Raw genomic sequence first — 17,423 nt, 5'->3', positions numbered from 1 at the left:
TATTGACAAGCTTTCAGACACCATGAAAGAGTCCACTGGTACTCAGCAGCAAAATACTGTTCACAGCCAGCCAGAGGAAGATTGAAGGCATGAACAACGAAGCAAATGAATACCCTGCTGCCTCTCTGCACACATAGCTGCTTGTTCAGCCTTCAAAAATAAGTAAATAAAATTTGCAGATGTTTGGATTCAGAGATAAAATGATTCCTCAGTGAAGGAATGTGTTCCATTTGTTGGATGCAATGTGCTGCATCTTGCAGCAGAGGTGCTTCTTTCTGCAGTGTGTCATCTGGAGCAGAGCCCCCTCACTCTCACATCAGACCCCTCCTTTCCCACTCACAGGAGTTGATAATCTCTTTGTTGCAGAAACATTAATTGATTGCTTGGGGGAAAAATATATTGAGAAGTCATGCAATGCTTTATTTATAAGTTAGTTGTTGCTTTTCCTCCTGTGAAATGCTTTCACTTCTGGTGGTTGATTGTTAAGGAGAGCAGTGCTGTGATCACAGGCAAAGGCTTTCTGGTGTCTCTGTCTTCTTGCTCTAATTTCTGCTGTTCCCTATGCCGAGCTCTGCTGCAAAGGGAAGTTCTGCACCAGCTGGGGTGGTGTCCAGGGCTCAGGTATGGCACAAACCAGGGGCTCTGCAGGGCACAAGGGCTCAGCAGGCAAGGGATGAGCCAAGGGACCTGTGACAGGCGAGGTGCCTGGATCTGCAACTCCAGCTCCAGAGACAGTGTTCCCAGGAATGTCATGGCTGAGACATGGTGGATGCGCAGGTGGAGTGATCTCAGCCAGGTGTCATGGACACCAGCTACACCACATCACCCAGTGTCTGAGCCTGTGAGCAAAAAGATACCCTCATTTCCCCTCCACGTGCACTTGCAGGAAAAGAGGAAGCCTAATCTGTGTCCAGTGAGGCTCCACCTCAGATGAGCAGCTCTGGAGCCAGGACTCGTTCTGGATGGCAAGGGAAGGGCAAGCTGGATGCCCAAGCCTGCACATTGCAAAGATGGTGAGACAATGAGCACGCATGTTATTTTGTTTTTGCAGCTTGTATCTTACCCAAGCCTTTATTTTTAGTTAGAACAAGAGAAATGGCAAAGCTTTTAGGAAGATCAGTTTCTCTAATGACTCACCAAGTGCTACAAAGTCAAAACAGGTTGCTTGTGCTTGAAAGGTATAAAACATGTCATTTTTGTGGTTACTGTACAAAACACTGCATATATGCATGCAAGGGAACATTTTAAAATCTCATAGAGGTTTTTTCTCGTGCAGCTAGAGGCTCCTTTTTCCTGTTCTTTTATTCGTGTGTCATGATTTGTATTAAGCGTTATTGCTTTAGCAATTAAGCAAATTTTCTCACTGCACTCTGCCAGTCAGTGTTGCTCCTTTATACTCCCAAAAGAAAGGAGGTACATCAACTTGATGTACCAGTGTCCCAAAACAGCTCCTTTTTCAGTCCACTAAAGTCTTTTCATTGGTGTTAAAAGGGGTATCAATTTCTGTAAGCACTGGGGAATGAGTAATACCTGCATCTGACCTCCAATAAAGACCTGCACGTCCATCCAATGTCTGTTACATAATGCTATTTTCAATAACATTAATACACCTACATTTCTTTAATGTCTTTCATTCCAAATGAAATTTCACCACCATAGTGGAAAATGTGCCTTTACTCTTGTAATTACACAAGATTTGACAAGAAAAATATCCCTTTCAGCAAAGTCTGACAGAAAAACAAAATTCCAAGGAAATAGAATATCTTGTAATGCAATTAGAGATTTTTGCAAAGAACTTTTGAGGGAAATACTCTGATTTCTTTAGAACAAGACGGCCATTTTAGGATTTTCCATTAGTTTCTTATCTCCCCCACCTTTTAAAATTTTTTAAAAAGGTATTATTTTATGGAACAGAAAGCATCCATAGTTACTTAAGCCCATAAAGGATATAAAAGAATATAAATAGTAACATGTGATATTTCCTTGGGTGGAGAATAATTCTTGTACACCACATTCCTTTTGCAAGCTAAGGGATGCCTCTGCTACAGCACCTGGGCGTGAGCTGCAGACAAAGGATGCTCAAGACATCCCTGAATTGTTTTTAGAACTGCCTGAAATGGACTCTTAAATGAGTTTATCTGATGGGTTAAAGCAGCAATGCATACAAGAAGTACCTCACATCCTTGAGATCCTTGGTTTCTTTGTGCAGAGGTAAGTTACCAAATCCCTGGTAGGATTCTACAGGTGAAATGGCCTTTTTCCTCCTCTTCCTTCCTGCTGGGGAACTGTGCCAACTAGTTACTCAGGGAATTTGTCCTTCTTACCACGCTGGTTACAGGATGAGCGTTTCTTGATGAAGATGTCTTGAGGATGGGGATGAAGTCAAAATTTAACCACACTCTTCCCGTGCAACACTGGCTTCACAAGGGCACTTCCCCGCCCTGGTCCAGGGGGAGGTGTTATAAAGACAGGTGGAGTTTTAACATCACTCCCATATGGCACTGTGGAGGAAGTCAGATTCTATGGGGTTTTTTCATTGTTGTTCTGAGACCTCCACCCATTGTTAGAAAATGGAAAGAGTTAAATGTGGTGGCTTTTGGGAGTGCCTTCCCACCTCGGTGCAGGTATTTCCTGCCCGACAGCTCAAAAATGGTAATTCATGGAACAGGATGCACATTACTTTCTGCTCTCTGCTCATTAAAAAGTCAATGATGACAGACATGATCTCCAGAGTGGCTGTTCTGTGCCTTTGCCATGGTTCTGGCCTTGCTGGTGAGTATCAGGACACAGTTCCAGGACCCAGCCACACATTGTAGGGGCAGAAAGAAGAGCTCTGAATGCCTTTGGACCCTCCAGTGCCTAATCCTATTTACATCCTGATGTGGTCAGAGAAACATTTGACTAAAGCAGTCTTCAGGTTCTGAGAGAAAGGTGCTGACCTATGTCTTGTGCAATGCCACAGAAGGGGGACAACCCCAGCAGGGAGGAGTTTTACAGCAGAGTGATGGAAAGGTGGGCTTGCTGCCCATGGATGGTTGACCTGCACCCCAAACTTCCCCAGGACTGGCCCAGTAACTGCTCTAGGCTCTTGCAAACGTGGCTTGCATGTTGTCTTCCAGGACTACTGAGCTGCTCTGCTTCTTCAAGATCTTTAAATTTGGGTTTCCCCACAGCCAGACCTTTCTCAAACTGCTTAGCTTTTTTTTTCCTAGCACACCCACATAATTACTCCAGCACAAAGAGTGGGCTTGTGAAGCAGCAGCATTTTAAAAAACCACAAACTCTGATCTCAAGGCAATCTTTCCCTCCCACTTCCTCCCCCTTCAAGCAGGGGTGTCAGCCGTGCTGTTTCTTTCAAACTTTCTCTGAGTCATCTCATCAGGCAGCTTGTAAATACTTGAATGCATCCATCAATGTCAAGTCAAAGTAAGTAAGTAGCAGCACATGCTATGCAATGGACTTTCCCTTGCTCACATTTCTCTCATTTTCAGGGATGCAGAGAATTTAGGGGTGACCCTATCTCCCTGTACCATCAGCATACAAACAGAGATGACATCAAAGATATTGTCTCATCATGAGAACAACATACCAGAAATAAGGTGAGCTGCTTAAATTCAAGAAGGCTTCAACTCTTCTGAAGCTCCCACTACTGTATTATTCAGAGTGGAATGCCTTCATTTAAGATGCTCCATTCATTTCATCCTAAACCTAAGAAATTTGAGGAGCTGCATTACCAGCATGCCTTTGAGAATTTGAGAATGTGTCATTGCTAACCATTTTGGACCAGCTGGTCACAGATTATGAACTGTTGCTAGAAAAATATTATATTTTCATATTACAAGGGTGCAATTTGCTGTGTCATCGTTGCGTACTAAAATCTGAAAGGCAGAATGTGATTCAGAGGGTTCATGGAACACAAACCACCTCCTCAGAAGGCGAAAATCTTTGCTGAAGAGCAACATTGCTCCCAAGTATAACTGATAAATATGTGACTCTCGTCGTGAGCTAAATGGCAAAATATGGACCCTGCACCAAGGCTTTGCTTAGCATGGTGCATAATTCCCTAGTTTGTCTGCTAGAGGGCTGGTTTATGGTAATGAAATCATGGCAGGGGGAAGGAAGGAAAAGTCTTGCAAAATTTCTGAGTTATTCCCTCCAGATGGCTTGGAAGGAAGGTCTGGTGTCATCATGATATTTGCCTAATAAGTCTGAAATGATCAGTTGAGGTGGATGAGTGTACTCTCAAATGAGTATATGTGTGGAAATATGCTCCTCCCCAGCCCTTCCACCCAGACAGGTTCGTTATGTGTGAAAATTACATTGTAAGCCAGGAACTCAAGCTCAGTGCTGCCTTATGGAGTAGACTGGGGGAAAATTGGCTGAGTAAGAAAAATGTTATACTGCAAAATAGAAGGGAAGGTGTTCTGAATACTCTTCCTCCTCTCTGCTCCAGCCTCCTCTCTGCTCAGTGAGAGCTGAGCACAAGTCCTGCTGTGAGGAGCATGTCACTCATATCTGCTGTGCTTTTAAAACATAAGGCATTGAGATCTCTCTCTAAATTCAGTGGCCTGTCAGAGTAAGGTACTGATTAAGGTGAGTACAGATGATAGAACTGATCCATAAGCAATTTTTCCCTGCCATGACTAAGAAACATTTTGAAGATTGCCCTTCCCTCTTTTTTCTCAGGGAGTGCAAGTTGAAAATCAGGATAATTGCACAGCAAAAATGCTTTCCATCTCACTCCTTTATTTACCTTTTTTTTCATGATTTCCTTCCACTCCCAGGTGAAGGAATGTAGGCTGTTTGAAGAGCTGATCTGCTCGGGTGGGGCATTAACTTAATTTGAAGCATTGCTGAATATTTAGTCATGCTCTGTAGGAGTATTAGAATCAGAAAATTCTTGGATTCCTAACAAACTCTGCACGTGTACGTGATCTCCAGAGAGAGAACAAGTGTTTAAAAACAAGGCTCTGTACACAATTCTGAAGTAATTTAAATATAAGATATATATATATATATATAATTTAAGTTAGAAACATCTTGCAGTACTACATTACTGACAGCTGAAAGTCAGACACCAACTGTGATGGCAGAGATCTGTAAAGTGCTTTAGGGAAAAATTACTAACTGGTATAAATCTGATTTTAAAATAAAGATAGCACAAAGAGAAGTTTGAGTTAATTTAAATAGAACATGCCATTTACAAACAGAAATCTCTTTCCAATGGTCAAACTGGTCAACCAACAGTGGTTTATGAAGGTAGCTCTCTTATTTTTAAATCCATTAGCCTGCGCTGTGGCACATGACATCTTGTTTCTGTGACTTACATCTTCAAATCAGGACACTTCCCAAGTCTGCTAAGGACTATAGCTGGGTCAGAACTGAATTTTTCTTCTCGAAAAGATTTTGTGTTTTCAAAAAAATTTTCCCATTTTGGACAAGGATGAACATGAGCACTTAAATGAGTGTTTAATCCAGGACTTACAGAAGTGCTTTCAGTATGGAATCATTTTGTCTTCCATTTTCTCAGAGTAATAGAAGTATCTTTTTAGAGAAGCATAAGTACCTGATTAAGTGATAGCTTTATAAACAGGCCCATTTCTGATCCTGCAGACTCAGACCAGAGATGAAAGTCACACAATGCATACTGGAGTGGTGTGCAACAGGAACTGGACCCAGCATTTTCAAACCAGGTCCATTCATAGTTCACAAACACTGGCTTCTGGCTCTTTCAATATCAGATTTCAGAGGAAGGTAGAAATTGTAAAGCACAAATACTTTATAGTGGATACACTTTCACTGTGTCAAAAATGAGCTCAAAGCTGATGGTGGATGACAGATTGGCTGATTTATCCAGCTTCCATGGACAATTTTCCAGCTGTAGCTCCAGAGCCATAGTCAATATGTAGTCATCTAACTACTTCCTGGAGAGGCATAATGAAGTAATTAGCTGCCTAAGCTCTATCAGATATACTTGCCCCTATGTGCCCACAAAACTGCTCCTGTGAAAGTCGAAACATAAATCTGGGAGGGACTCCAGGCCCTAATTTGTGTTCACAATCAAAGTGAGGCAAAGGCAGCTGCTGTATCAAAAACTCCCCCCAACTTCCATTGTCGAAGGCAAATTGGCTTTCAGGTATTAATGGCCATTACCCAATCTCTCACCATTTGCAGTGGCTGAGAGCAGCTCCCCCACAAAGCCACACAAGCATCATTCCCTCTCACACACCACATTGACTTCAGCACCGAGGTGCATCTCATGCCCTGACTTATCTTGGGACGTGCTGCCTATGAATAATTCAGGACATCTCCAGACAAGTTTACCGTTTCAGTCCAAGTGAATAAGCAGCAGTAACAAATTCGATGCGAAAGTGTAGCAACAGACTGCCTAGCTAGTGCAAGGCAAGGAAGGTTTCCATGGACACACTTCTGCTCTGTTAGGAGGCTTCAAGAGAGAAACGCAGCGTGAGTGGAGCAGGTTAAGGATATAAGAGACGATGGACTGTTCCAGAGAGCAGCACCAGTTGTGTTTGCCTGGCCAGTGGGGCAGGAATGTGTGCTGAGAGCTGGAGGCAGCTGGCAGGATGAAGGCTGTGCAATGTTCCCATCCCTGCAGTCTGGGGCTGCTCCGAGTTTTGCCGGCGTGCTGTGCGTATTAATCACTGCTGGTGTGACAATGGGCTGCACTCCTGGCACTGCAGCTGTGCCAGATGCTCAGAGCTCGGGTGCCAAGTCACACCGTGCAGGACATGGTCACACGCAGACAGACCTGGGCGCATGAATCCTTCGGGAGTGTAGACACTTTGTTATAATATTGAATTGTTTTTGGGTACATAGCTTCCTGGCTTTAACTTTTTTAGCCAGAAATTGTAGCAACCAGCTCAGAGGCTTATGTTAGAAACAGGCAGAATTCTTGTGACAATGTGTTTGGCAAAGATAACACTCAGCAGATTTCAAGGACATTTTGACAGGAAACTTTAAGATACATTGTCAGTGCTATAACGAGAAAGAATATCCTCTATTAACATGTATCTAGATTTTCTCCTTGATTGTTTGGTTAATGATCCCAGCCTCGTTAGCTGCTACCAGGGAAGATCCATCCAGCAGCTAGAGGTCTGAGATGAAGATGAAGAATCATGGATTTCTAAATTGGAAAAGTTCAAAGGTAAAAATGGGTAATAAGGAAACGAAAAGAAAGATCTTTGTGATCATCATCCAAATTCTAGGGGGAAATAAAGAAATCTACGGATAGGATTCTCCATTCAGCCCTTCAGGTCAAAGGATTTTCTTAAGTTTCTTTCTTGTTGTGGTATTTGGGTCCCTGTTGGTCTTAATCAGTGGGGAGGAGAATGCTGTTCTTTGGGGAAAATGGTGTTACCCTGCCAAAACTTGTCACACCTAAATTACTTAACTATTCCTGTTATGCTTGTCCCTTGCAATATTTTAGTAGATGAAAGCTGGCCCAGCTTTATTGGTGGATTTGGGAATTTGTTGGTGTTTGGGGTTTAAACTTGCAAAATTGTTTAATTTTATGTTTTTCACCACAGCTTGTCTCTTCATTCCAATGTTCCCTTCAAGTTCTCTGAGCAGGGGTTGTCTCTTGCTATATTAACATATCCTCCTTCTGGTAGGAGGAGTCCTGCTATGGGGCAGGGGTGCCTCTCCTGCACAAAGCATATCTAACTTTTTATTTTACAACTAGCTTCAAAAGGTCTTGCTTATTTTGTATCTGCTATTTAGGTAAAGAATCCACACAAAGAATCCTATAAGTCTTTCCAGCTATCTGCCAAACTAATTGAAAAAAGTCCCATTAATTTCTTTTAGGCAATTACCACATAGTGAATAATGCAGTAAGTCACTCCAAGCTCCTGTGTAACGTTTCCCTGCTTTATGGATTGTTTCCTAGCATGCCTGCAGCAGAGCTGTTTATGTTGTTTTCATTTTGTAATTTTGTGCATGAAGAACTACAATAAACATAATTAAAACCAAATTTCCCTATCTCTCCTCCTATATTTCTTCTTATGAGTCTTCCCTTCTTTATTCTCCTGCTTCCTTCCTCTCAGATTTATTCTTCTTTCTTTACTCTTTCTGCTTTTCCTTCTGCTTTCTCTCCATTCCCAGTTCTTTTCTGCCCTTTTTTTTTATATTCCATGCATTTTCAGAGCCCTCAGAGGGCCTACATTTAGCATAAGCTGGGGTTTCCAGAGATGACAAGTTTGTGGGTAGATGCCAATAAGATTTGAAGCTGAAACACAATCATAAAAAAAGATCTACAAACTCTTGCAAAACTGGCTTGTACAGACTCATACCTATGAATGACTTATGAGCAGACTGTCTACATTGCTTGTATTTTCCATTTAAGGTGATCAAATGTCATCTTTCCACCATTCATCTAGCTGCCTGATTTTGTATCTATCAGTAATTTTCTTTTTAAGGAGATAGCTGCTACAATATTGAAAGCACAGCTGGATTTTATTCCCTAAAATGTCCCTTCTACATCTGGGTTTGTGAATACAGACCCTATTTTAAGGGCCAAGATTTTAGGGGTCTCCAGGCTGTGCTTCTGTGCAACCATGGGCTGACCAGATCATCCTTGGTCTTCTGCTTTCCATCTGCAAGATAGAGATACTGACTTCTCTGTAAATTACTTGGAGTTCTACAGATAACAAAAATCTTTGCTGTAAAAAAAAAGCTTTTTTCTTTTATTTACACCAAGAAAGCACTAAACAGTTCTTGATGAGTGTTCAGCCCTTGCATGTAGAGCAGATGAATGCTGACTACTGGGATGAGGGGGGTGAAGTTTTCCACAAAATTTAGCACTTCATCCGAAAAATGTGTAGAAACTGATGAGCATTACCCAGTGGGATTCTTTTAATTACTTTTTCTTCTACATCCCAGAAAAAGCCATCACATCTCGTTATGCAGATTCTGCTCACTAAGTGGGAATAATTGGCTACTGGGATGACACTGCTTTAGGTAGGCACTGTCCGTGACATTATGACAAAAAGTGTATCCCTTTAGAAAAAGAGATGCCACCCTGACTGTGCTGAACACCAATATCAGTTTGCATTTTGCTATCTTTTCTAAGGCTCCCTGTAGCACTTGCTCAGAAATTTTGTTTGGTTATTGATAAGGACTGTAGGATTTGGCTTTTAATGAAGATGAGACAAATTTCACCTTGCCATCTTTCAGAAATGCCATACTTGAATTACAGGAAAATGTTCCCGCTCAACACAGAATCCTGTTCTGACTGATATAATGAACCATAGATTAATGCTTTCATGCTAAAATGTTCTCTCATGCACCTTTGCTAAGTTTACATAAAAAAAAAAAAAGTCCCAGGGTGTAGAATGGGATAATCTTTTTCTCTTACAGCTTCCAAGCTGCTTTGAATGTTATTTACCAATGACAGAAAAGAAGGTGAGAAGGTTTTCCCCACCCCTTCACCCCCTCCTCTATGCTGACTGCTATTACAAAATACCCAAATGAAGAAATGAAGCAAAGAAGAAGATGAATTAACATTAAGCACTCTTGGACACACCTATGAGAAGGACTTGGGAAGTTCAGGATTGGTGGGAGAATGAAATCCTGTGTTTGTCAACAGCTGAAATGAGACTACTTGGAGGAATGACCAAAAAAAGTCACCATGTTTTGTCAAGTCCAGAATATCTGCACTTGTGCATTTTACACAATTGCCTCAGTGCAAATACAGAGGCCTTTATTTCTTTAATGCTGTAGTGTTAGAAGACTCTTGGTGCCCCAAATACAGCAGCGACCTTCACCTAATTCTAATAAATTAATTCAAAGGTTCCTTACTCACTAGAAGGAAAGAGATACAGCTTGATTCAGATTTTCTGGGGATGGGGAGACAGACTTCCCTTTGACTTTGCTGTCTCAGGCCCCTGGAGACCACTCATATGTGAATTTTAACGTGGATGTTCCTCACACGTCTCCGATCCAACCCAGGGGTCTTGGCAGGGACACAGCCTAAAGGGGTGACCCAGGGTTCATCTCACACTGCACCGAGGGCAAGGCAGCTCTCTGTTTCCATTTTAATTGTGTCAGTGTTAGCCAGGGCTCGCGTCTGCTTCCTCTCTCACCCCACAAAGGGAAAATGTGTGCCAAAATGCTTCCTGTTTTTCACTGCCAGCTGGGTCGCGTGCTCGGGGTGAAGCTCATTAAGGCAGTGTGTGGCACTAAACCCAGCAGCCTTCAGGAGTGGAAACAATCATGTTCCAGCATCTTAGTCCTGAGTGGACTCAAGTGGAAATCAAGCTGCAGAGCACAATCAGACCAGAGAAAAAATCTGAAAGAGGGAAGGCAGCCACATTTAGTGCTCTGAACAAACCAGGGGAAGAGGGCATATGTTCCACACAGACGGTGTAATTGTCTTTTGCTTCAGACAACGCAGGAAGAGGAGCCCAAAAGGAACACCTGATGGTGCAAAATTGCTTATAGTCAGAGGAGTTTGCCTTCTTTCCCACAGTATGAAGGAGTTGTCCATTTGGGCAATCCTTTTCTGGCTGATGGAGCCAACATGCATTACAAAAGCATTATCCCATTCATTAACCTTTAAAAAAACCACATTTCATGACAAAAGCACACATCTGTGTCCTTGCCACATTTTTCTGTACGTTATAATCCTCAGCTGTGATATCTCTCCCTCCTAAGTTGCACCTACCTTTTCCTAAGCCTTTCAGGCCAAATTGTTTGAATAATGCTGGTCATTTTGTCCTATAAGGGCTTATTTTTCTCCCAGAGCAGGTTACAGGGCTGTTATGTCTAACTCCAATCTCACACGTGGAATAAGATGAAGAAATGCTGTCTAGTGTTTCACTCTCTCTCCGTTCTTGGTGGCTAAAACAAGATTTCATAATAATGTTTATGTTTAGAATTTCTGCACTAATAAGCAGATCAGTATCAGTGTGTATGCAGTAAGTTTAAAGAGCTGTTAATAGACAGTTGGATGGCTTAGGAATTTAAAACCTTCATTACTATGTCATCAGTTCAAAGCCAACTCAGTTTACCAGGGATCCCTGATAGCATCAGTCTCTCCTTCCCAGATGAAGCAGGTATGCTTGTCTAAACTTGGAATTGCATTGCAATTCCACAGAAAAAAATCAGGATTTGCAAACCTTTCATTCCACAGTTTCCTACAAAACAAGATTCTGAAAATAGTATTTTAAAAAATTTCAATGCTCATTTTAAAATTTCATTTGGCCTTCAAAACACTCACAAACAGCCAAGATTAAAAAGATGTCAAAAAGCAAAATGATGTAACAATAAAATATAATACATAACTTTCTGTTTTTAAAGAATTAATTCAGAAAATCTATTTTTCAGTTATGATCAGGAAAGGATATATCCTATAATAATGTGTCATTTTGGTTATTTTCTCAAGGGGAAATAAATATGAAAGGTTCTATTTGGATTTTTTTAATAGGAAAATACATCTGTTGTAGTTGTTGGAGGTAATTTAGGTTAATGTGCTTTGAATGTCCTTCTGATACTGTGTGTATACATATTCCTCATGAAGAAGGGAAGGGCTGGTTACTTAGAGTATTCCATTTAGGATGTTCTAATAATTCCCTAATGATCTTAGAATCATTTTCCACAGCCACCAATTGTGATCTTGCAAAATGGATTGGGACAACAAGGAAGTGAGGGAGGGAAGGAAGGAGAAGGAGAAGGAGAAAGAGAAGGAGAAGGAGAAGGAGAAGGAGAAGGAGAAGGAGAAGGAGAAGGAGAAGGAGAAGGAGAAGGAGAAGGAGAAGGAGAAGGAGAAGGAGAAGGAGAAGGAGAAGGAGAAGGAGAAGGAGAAGGAGAAGGAGAAGGAGAAGGAGAAGGAGAAGGAGAAGGAGAAGGAGAAGGAGAAGGAGAAGGAGAAGGAGAAGGAGAAGGTAACACACTGTTTCTCTAACAGTGTATATCCTACGTGCTAACTGTCTGTTCCAGCACTGCTTCCCCCTTCCAAATGCTCCATGAGGAGACAGTGGGTTTTTAAAAATACACTTGTAGGTTTTAGATGTTTTCCTGATGAGACCCACCAGTTAAGATCAGAAGGCTCAAATGTAACTCATTGTTTGTTTGTCTGCCCATTTCCACCATCATGGGAAATCCCAAAAGTTATCCACCAGTGATGGGTTTCTGCCTTTCAAAGCCAAGTAAGGAGTTCAGGGAGGCTGATTGTTTCCTTGTCTGTGAAAAGTCACTTTGTATTTATCTGTGTTGCTCTCCCAAGGGAGGATTTTCTTAATTAATTGGATTCTGATGATGATAATAGATGAGGTAATGGTGTGGTAAGTCCAGTTTTCAGCTATGGAAATTCGCAGGACATTGGTTGTACTTAACCCTATATTAAAAAAAGAGAAAAATTAATCATCCCTTTGCCTTTGCTACTGTCACTAGGAATGTAGGTGCTAATTAACATAAATAATAAAGAAGGAGAAAATTTTCTTAAACCACAAAATTTGAATGTGGAAAATTTCCACTTTAATTCCTGAGAAAATGCCCTTTTCACTTTTTTAATGGAAGTTTTCTTGGTCCATGGCTCTTTCCTCCAGTGTCATGGTTTTCAGCATTTTGTCTATGAATGCTTCGTGGTCCACAAAGTATTCCTAGGATTCATAAAAAGGTGAATAAGTAAAGAAGATTCATATATGCTCTTGAGTGATGTATGCACATGAATAGTTGTGGAAAATTGAAAAGGTTTGGACACCCATTAAGCAAAAACTTGCTCTTGCAGTCAGTGAGGACTAGAGAAATTTTGGACACAGGTATCTGGAAATTACATGTTAAGTCTAAAAGACTTTCCCATAAGCTACTTTACAAGTAAGTTAAAATGATATAGGATTGTTTCATGATACTTTTTAAAACATGCAATGAAACTGATAAACTGATTCCCACTTGAGGGTGTCTAGGAATGCTAGACAAACTCAGGATACATACAACACATAGGTCCTGCTTCCCTAAGAGGTCATACATGCTCTTTGAGTAGGCATGGAGAGACAGACTTTTTCCTTTAGAAAAATTCATGGTTAAAGAAAAACAGTGAAACAAATTGCTTGCTAATATTCTTTCAAATGAAAGATGTCATGTGAAATTGCTCCATTCCAGCCATCAGGTTATAACTCCCTATTTTTCCTTCTCTATTTTTCCGAGCTGCAATAATGACACGTTGCTCCTGGTATGGCATTTGACATCAGACTGATCCACATACTCTAAATGCCAGGGAAATCTGACTGGTTTTGGTCATCCTCTTATATTCTTCTGTGTCGCGAGGCTGGAATCAGGTAACACAACTTACAGCAACAGGCAGCAGCTGACCTGCAGGCTCCTGTAGATAAACTGCTCTTTATTTGGAAAGCTTTGTCCTATTGCTGAGAGAGATCTTTTGACAATTATTGTTATTGTTACTATTACTACTTTTTTTTACAAACAGAAGAACTCTCCACACCTTTTTCTTCAAGGCTTTAGTTTCAGTGTGTCCAGTAAAGTATTCACATTTTGTATCATCTGAGGGTCTGAATCCAAGCATCCTTCTACTGATGGTTATGTAGAATGCTGCCTTTCCAGGTCGGTGTAACTGTATACTAGGGTGTATCTTTCATCCAAAATCCCAGCTTTAACTTAAAATTAACTCTCTGGGTCAAGACTTTCAGATTTTTCAGACTGGTACTTATACAAGTAGCTTCATGGCCAGAGATTGGGTCAGTGAGAGCTAACATGCACTGAACTTCTTTGGAAACCAAATTCCTTGTGCCTCTCTCTCCTACAAAAGCTTTACATGTGCAGAGCAGTTTTGTGGATGTCAGTGGAGCAACCTCCATGTGTGCAATGAATTACATGAATATTTGCAACATTAAGCCACTTATTTTTTGATTTGATTGTCTTGATCTTAACTTGAAACCTGTGAGGCTTGAAAAAAATTGTCTTACTTGTAAGAGATGAGGTGGAAAAGTGAAGCTACTGTTTATTTATACTGAAGAAATTTCTGAGTAATCTCAAGGTAAAATAGCTAAAGCACATTTATTTTGAAGCAGTCAAATATTGTAGCCTAACTATGACTCATAACTGCCAAGTTCAAGGTCTTAGAACTTAAAAATGATTACAACTTTATGAGAAAAAACAGGTGAAACTGGAGAAGGTGGCACCTTGTAACATCCTTCTGTGACAAGGAGGTGATGTTTTCTGGACTGCAGCATAATTTCACTTGCTTGTTATTTACAGATACCCATAACTGAGACAATCTGTGCCAGTGAGATACAGAGTGCCATAGGAAAGTTTGTATTTTCAAAGGAACTGAGTGGTGATTGCAACTCGTGATTGTGTGAGCATCTCTGAAGTTTTCACAATTTCATGAGTGCAAAACAGAAGAAGGTTCAAAAGATGTTGTGTTCCTGTGTTCCTTCCTTTCTCACTCTGACTTTCAGCTATACATGATCAGGAAATTCAGTAACCTTTCCATCTTAAAAAAAATTAAAATATATATATAGTTATGTTTATATTCTACTTTTTTAAGGGGCAGCTGTAGTACCAGGTGCTTGAGAATCTCAGCTATCAGCATCAGGTGCCTCCTACATGGAAGACTTGTGCAAAGAGAATTTTCATGAGCTTTTGGGATAAAAGAAATGTTCCTTAAAGCTCCTTAAATGCTCCTTCCTGCTATAGAGTGCATGGGGGACGAATACCCTCTATGTTAAAAGTATTTGCCCTCAAAAAGTGAAAACTTGGCTTTGGTGACCAAAGGAATGGTTTGCTCAAAGGCAGCCCAGTGAAAAATGGAATGAAATTCTGGGTTCCCTGTAACCAAATCTCTTTGGCCTCAAGGACATCCTTAAGCTTTAAGTGGTAATTACAGAAAAGAGCATGCAGTGATTGTTTCAATATCTCTGCAACAGAGCATGTATATCACATGTTTTATGAAATGCTCCCTGGGTAATGTTTGGAAGTTAACTTTGCCATATGAAGGTAAAAGTTCCCCTCCTGTCTGAAGGGTTTCATGAAAAAAAAGAAAAAAAAAGTGGATCGCCCACTGACAATTTCAAAGACCAATTTTAACAATATCACACTTTTGTTTGTTTATAGTAAAGCTCTTGTTTAAACTTGAAGATTCAGGGTTGTTTTGCCCTGGAGTAGTTTTGTTGGCACCGTTCATAATCTTTTAAATTCCAAGCTAGATTTTGGAGGACAGTCAATGTATTACTTCATGTGAAAGCTATTATTCCCTATGAATAATTATCACTCCATTCTGAAGGATGGTGAACGTTAGGCTGGGTGCTGAACTGCTGCTCAGAATGCCGACTGTGGTTTTCACAATTTGCAGTCCAAAGTGGATTGAACTGTGGGCTTGGGCTGCCTGAAACTCTGCTCCCAGGTGTATGGGCTGCTCACTGAAGGAGTTCTCTTTGGGAGAAAGCCAATGGAAAGCTTTTTGTGCACGTGGATGTCTGTCCTCCCCAGCCCCAGGTCCAGCTGCAGGAAGAGCAGCTTGCTGCTGTGGAATTCCTTGCCATGTGGAGCATTGCAGCTTGGAAAGTGACCAAACTGCACACACTTGTTCAGCATCCTCCTGTCCACAGGGGTGTCACTGAAATTTTTATCCATTCCCAAAGAAGTCAGATCCTAAAGCAGGAAAAGGATGATGAAGGAAAGCAGGAAAAGGCAGATTTTGTTTATGTGCCATGCTTTTCAAGCTGTCAATCCACATATATCTGTGCTGGTCACAATTACAGAAGCTTCTTGTAATCCTGACAAAGAAATTTCATCTGTTTTCTGAATTAATCTATCATAATGATGTAGGGATATCAGTGCTGTAAAGCTGCTGTTATCTATGTAATACAACCTAGATATCTTTATAGATGATTAATTCTACTGTAAACCATTTACCACAACACCCACATAACTGGTATGTGAGATACTGATTGTGTTGGACTCTGTCAGAGCACGGGAGCTTGTTGCACAAAGAATCCACTGCACAAACCTAAGATATTGAAAAATATAGTGCATGGGTGCTTATGGAGTTGCTAGAAGTCATAGCAACCTAGAGAAAAATTGATCCATATTTGGTACTGCATCTCTGTCATTAAGAAAATGTGATGATTTCTAATGGCAGGCTATGAAAACAGTTCTAGTTCCAGGACTTTTCAGAGTGCTCCCAGGAGTTTGAAATATCTCAGAAATTACTTTTCCACATGAATTGTGGAATTTGTCTATTAGCGTCTGAGGTTCAGGCCATAGATGTTTGCACATGACCTCAAAAGTCAGTGAGTATTCCTGTGAGAGGACAGGGAAAGTTGTTGAATGTCAGGAATGTTGACCTGAGCTATTTTTACCCAATATCAAAAAGCTTCACACATCTTTATAATTATTCTTTCTAATATTTTTTTTCTCTGGATTGAATATTCTGGTAAAAGTAAATCTTTGTCTGAACACTGTGGCAGTATTACCTTCTTTCCTGAACAGGCGTGTTTTGAAAAAGAGTAAGAAACACTTTATTGAAGAATTTCTAAGTTAAATACTCCTCCCTTTATGCCACTTGAATGCTAGGAATATAATTTTAATGCCAGAAAGGACTATTTAGGATCATCTTGCCTGACAAAAGCCATAGCTTTTTATCAAACTGGTTTCTCTTTTGAGTCTCTAAGCGTTGGTAGGGTACACAGGTTCAATTGCAAGGCTTTACCTGAGAAGGAATCCAGTGCACCCTTGAGCAAGTGATTTGGAGATCTTGGATGTTAGGAATGCATGCCTTTGCTCCTGAATGCAGTTAGCATAGTTGCCAGACGTTGGATCTTGCTCTACTCTAATCCATTAGTTTAAAAAGCCCTTTGCGGTCAGAGGTATTTACAGACCATGTTCAGATTCTTTTTTACCTTTCTGGGGATAAACTAAACAGACTGAAGTCCAGGAGTCATAAAACTCCTCCTTACAAAAAGGTTTAACTTTAGATTGTTGCTCCCTCTGAAAGGTGACTGTAAAAATAATGCTGTGGAGTTTCATGTTTATGGTTTTAGTGGTTTCTATGTAAAGAGCTTTGGTCTACTAGTTAAAATGCAATGTGACTGCTTGTCAGACATTTCAGTTTTATCATAGTCTGAGGGAAGTTGAGATTTTGCATCCTGTCTGTCATCACAGGCAGTAAACACAGATTAAATCAGACCAGGGATTGAAGATTGCTGTTGAAGTCCATCATCTGCATCCTTCTTCCCTTGGAGGAAAGAGATCACATCTCTGGTGACATCAAGCCATTCCATGCCGTGTGATGTGACTTGGAAGTTCCTCAGTCCTCCCATCCCCTGTGTCCCTTCCTGGTCCCACCACCAGGAGCCACGTCCAGTCCAGCATTGTACAAGTGGGGAATGAGAGGGTGGAGGGCAGTGCAATGGAAAGGAAACCTGGAGAGTTGAACATGAGCCAGCAGT

At 40.9% G+C, this 17,423-nt stretch overlaps 1 long non-coding RNA gene across 1 annotated transcript in view; it reads left to right on the top strand.

The window, feature by feature from the left end:
- LOC106853539 (uncharacterized) overlaps positions 1–17,423 on the top strand; it is a 119,338-nt gene that overhangs the window by 68,857 nt on the left and 33,058 nt on the right. The window contains exons 3-5 of the long non-coding RNA XR_015801860.1: positions 887–1,013; positions 2,027–2,211; positions 3,492–3,599. This is a non-coding gene — a long non-coding RNA (uncharacterized LOC106853539). The remainder of the gene's footprint in view (positions 1–886; positions 1,014–2,026; positions 2,212–3,491; positions 3,600–17,423) is intronic.

This window comes from Sturnus vulgaris, chromosome 2 (assembly GCF_052056855.1).
Source record: "Sturnus vulgaris isolate bStuVul1 chromosome 2, bStuVul1.hap1, whole genome shotgun sequence".
Lineage (NCBI taxonomy): Eukaryota > Metazoa > Chordata > Aves > Passeriformes > Sturnidae > Sturnus > Sturnus vulgaris.
This window is presented reverse-complemented; position numbering and strand designations above follow the sequence as displayed.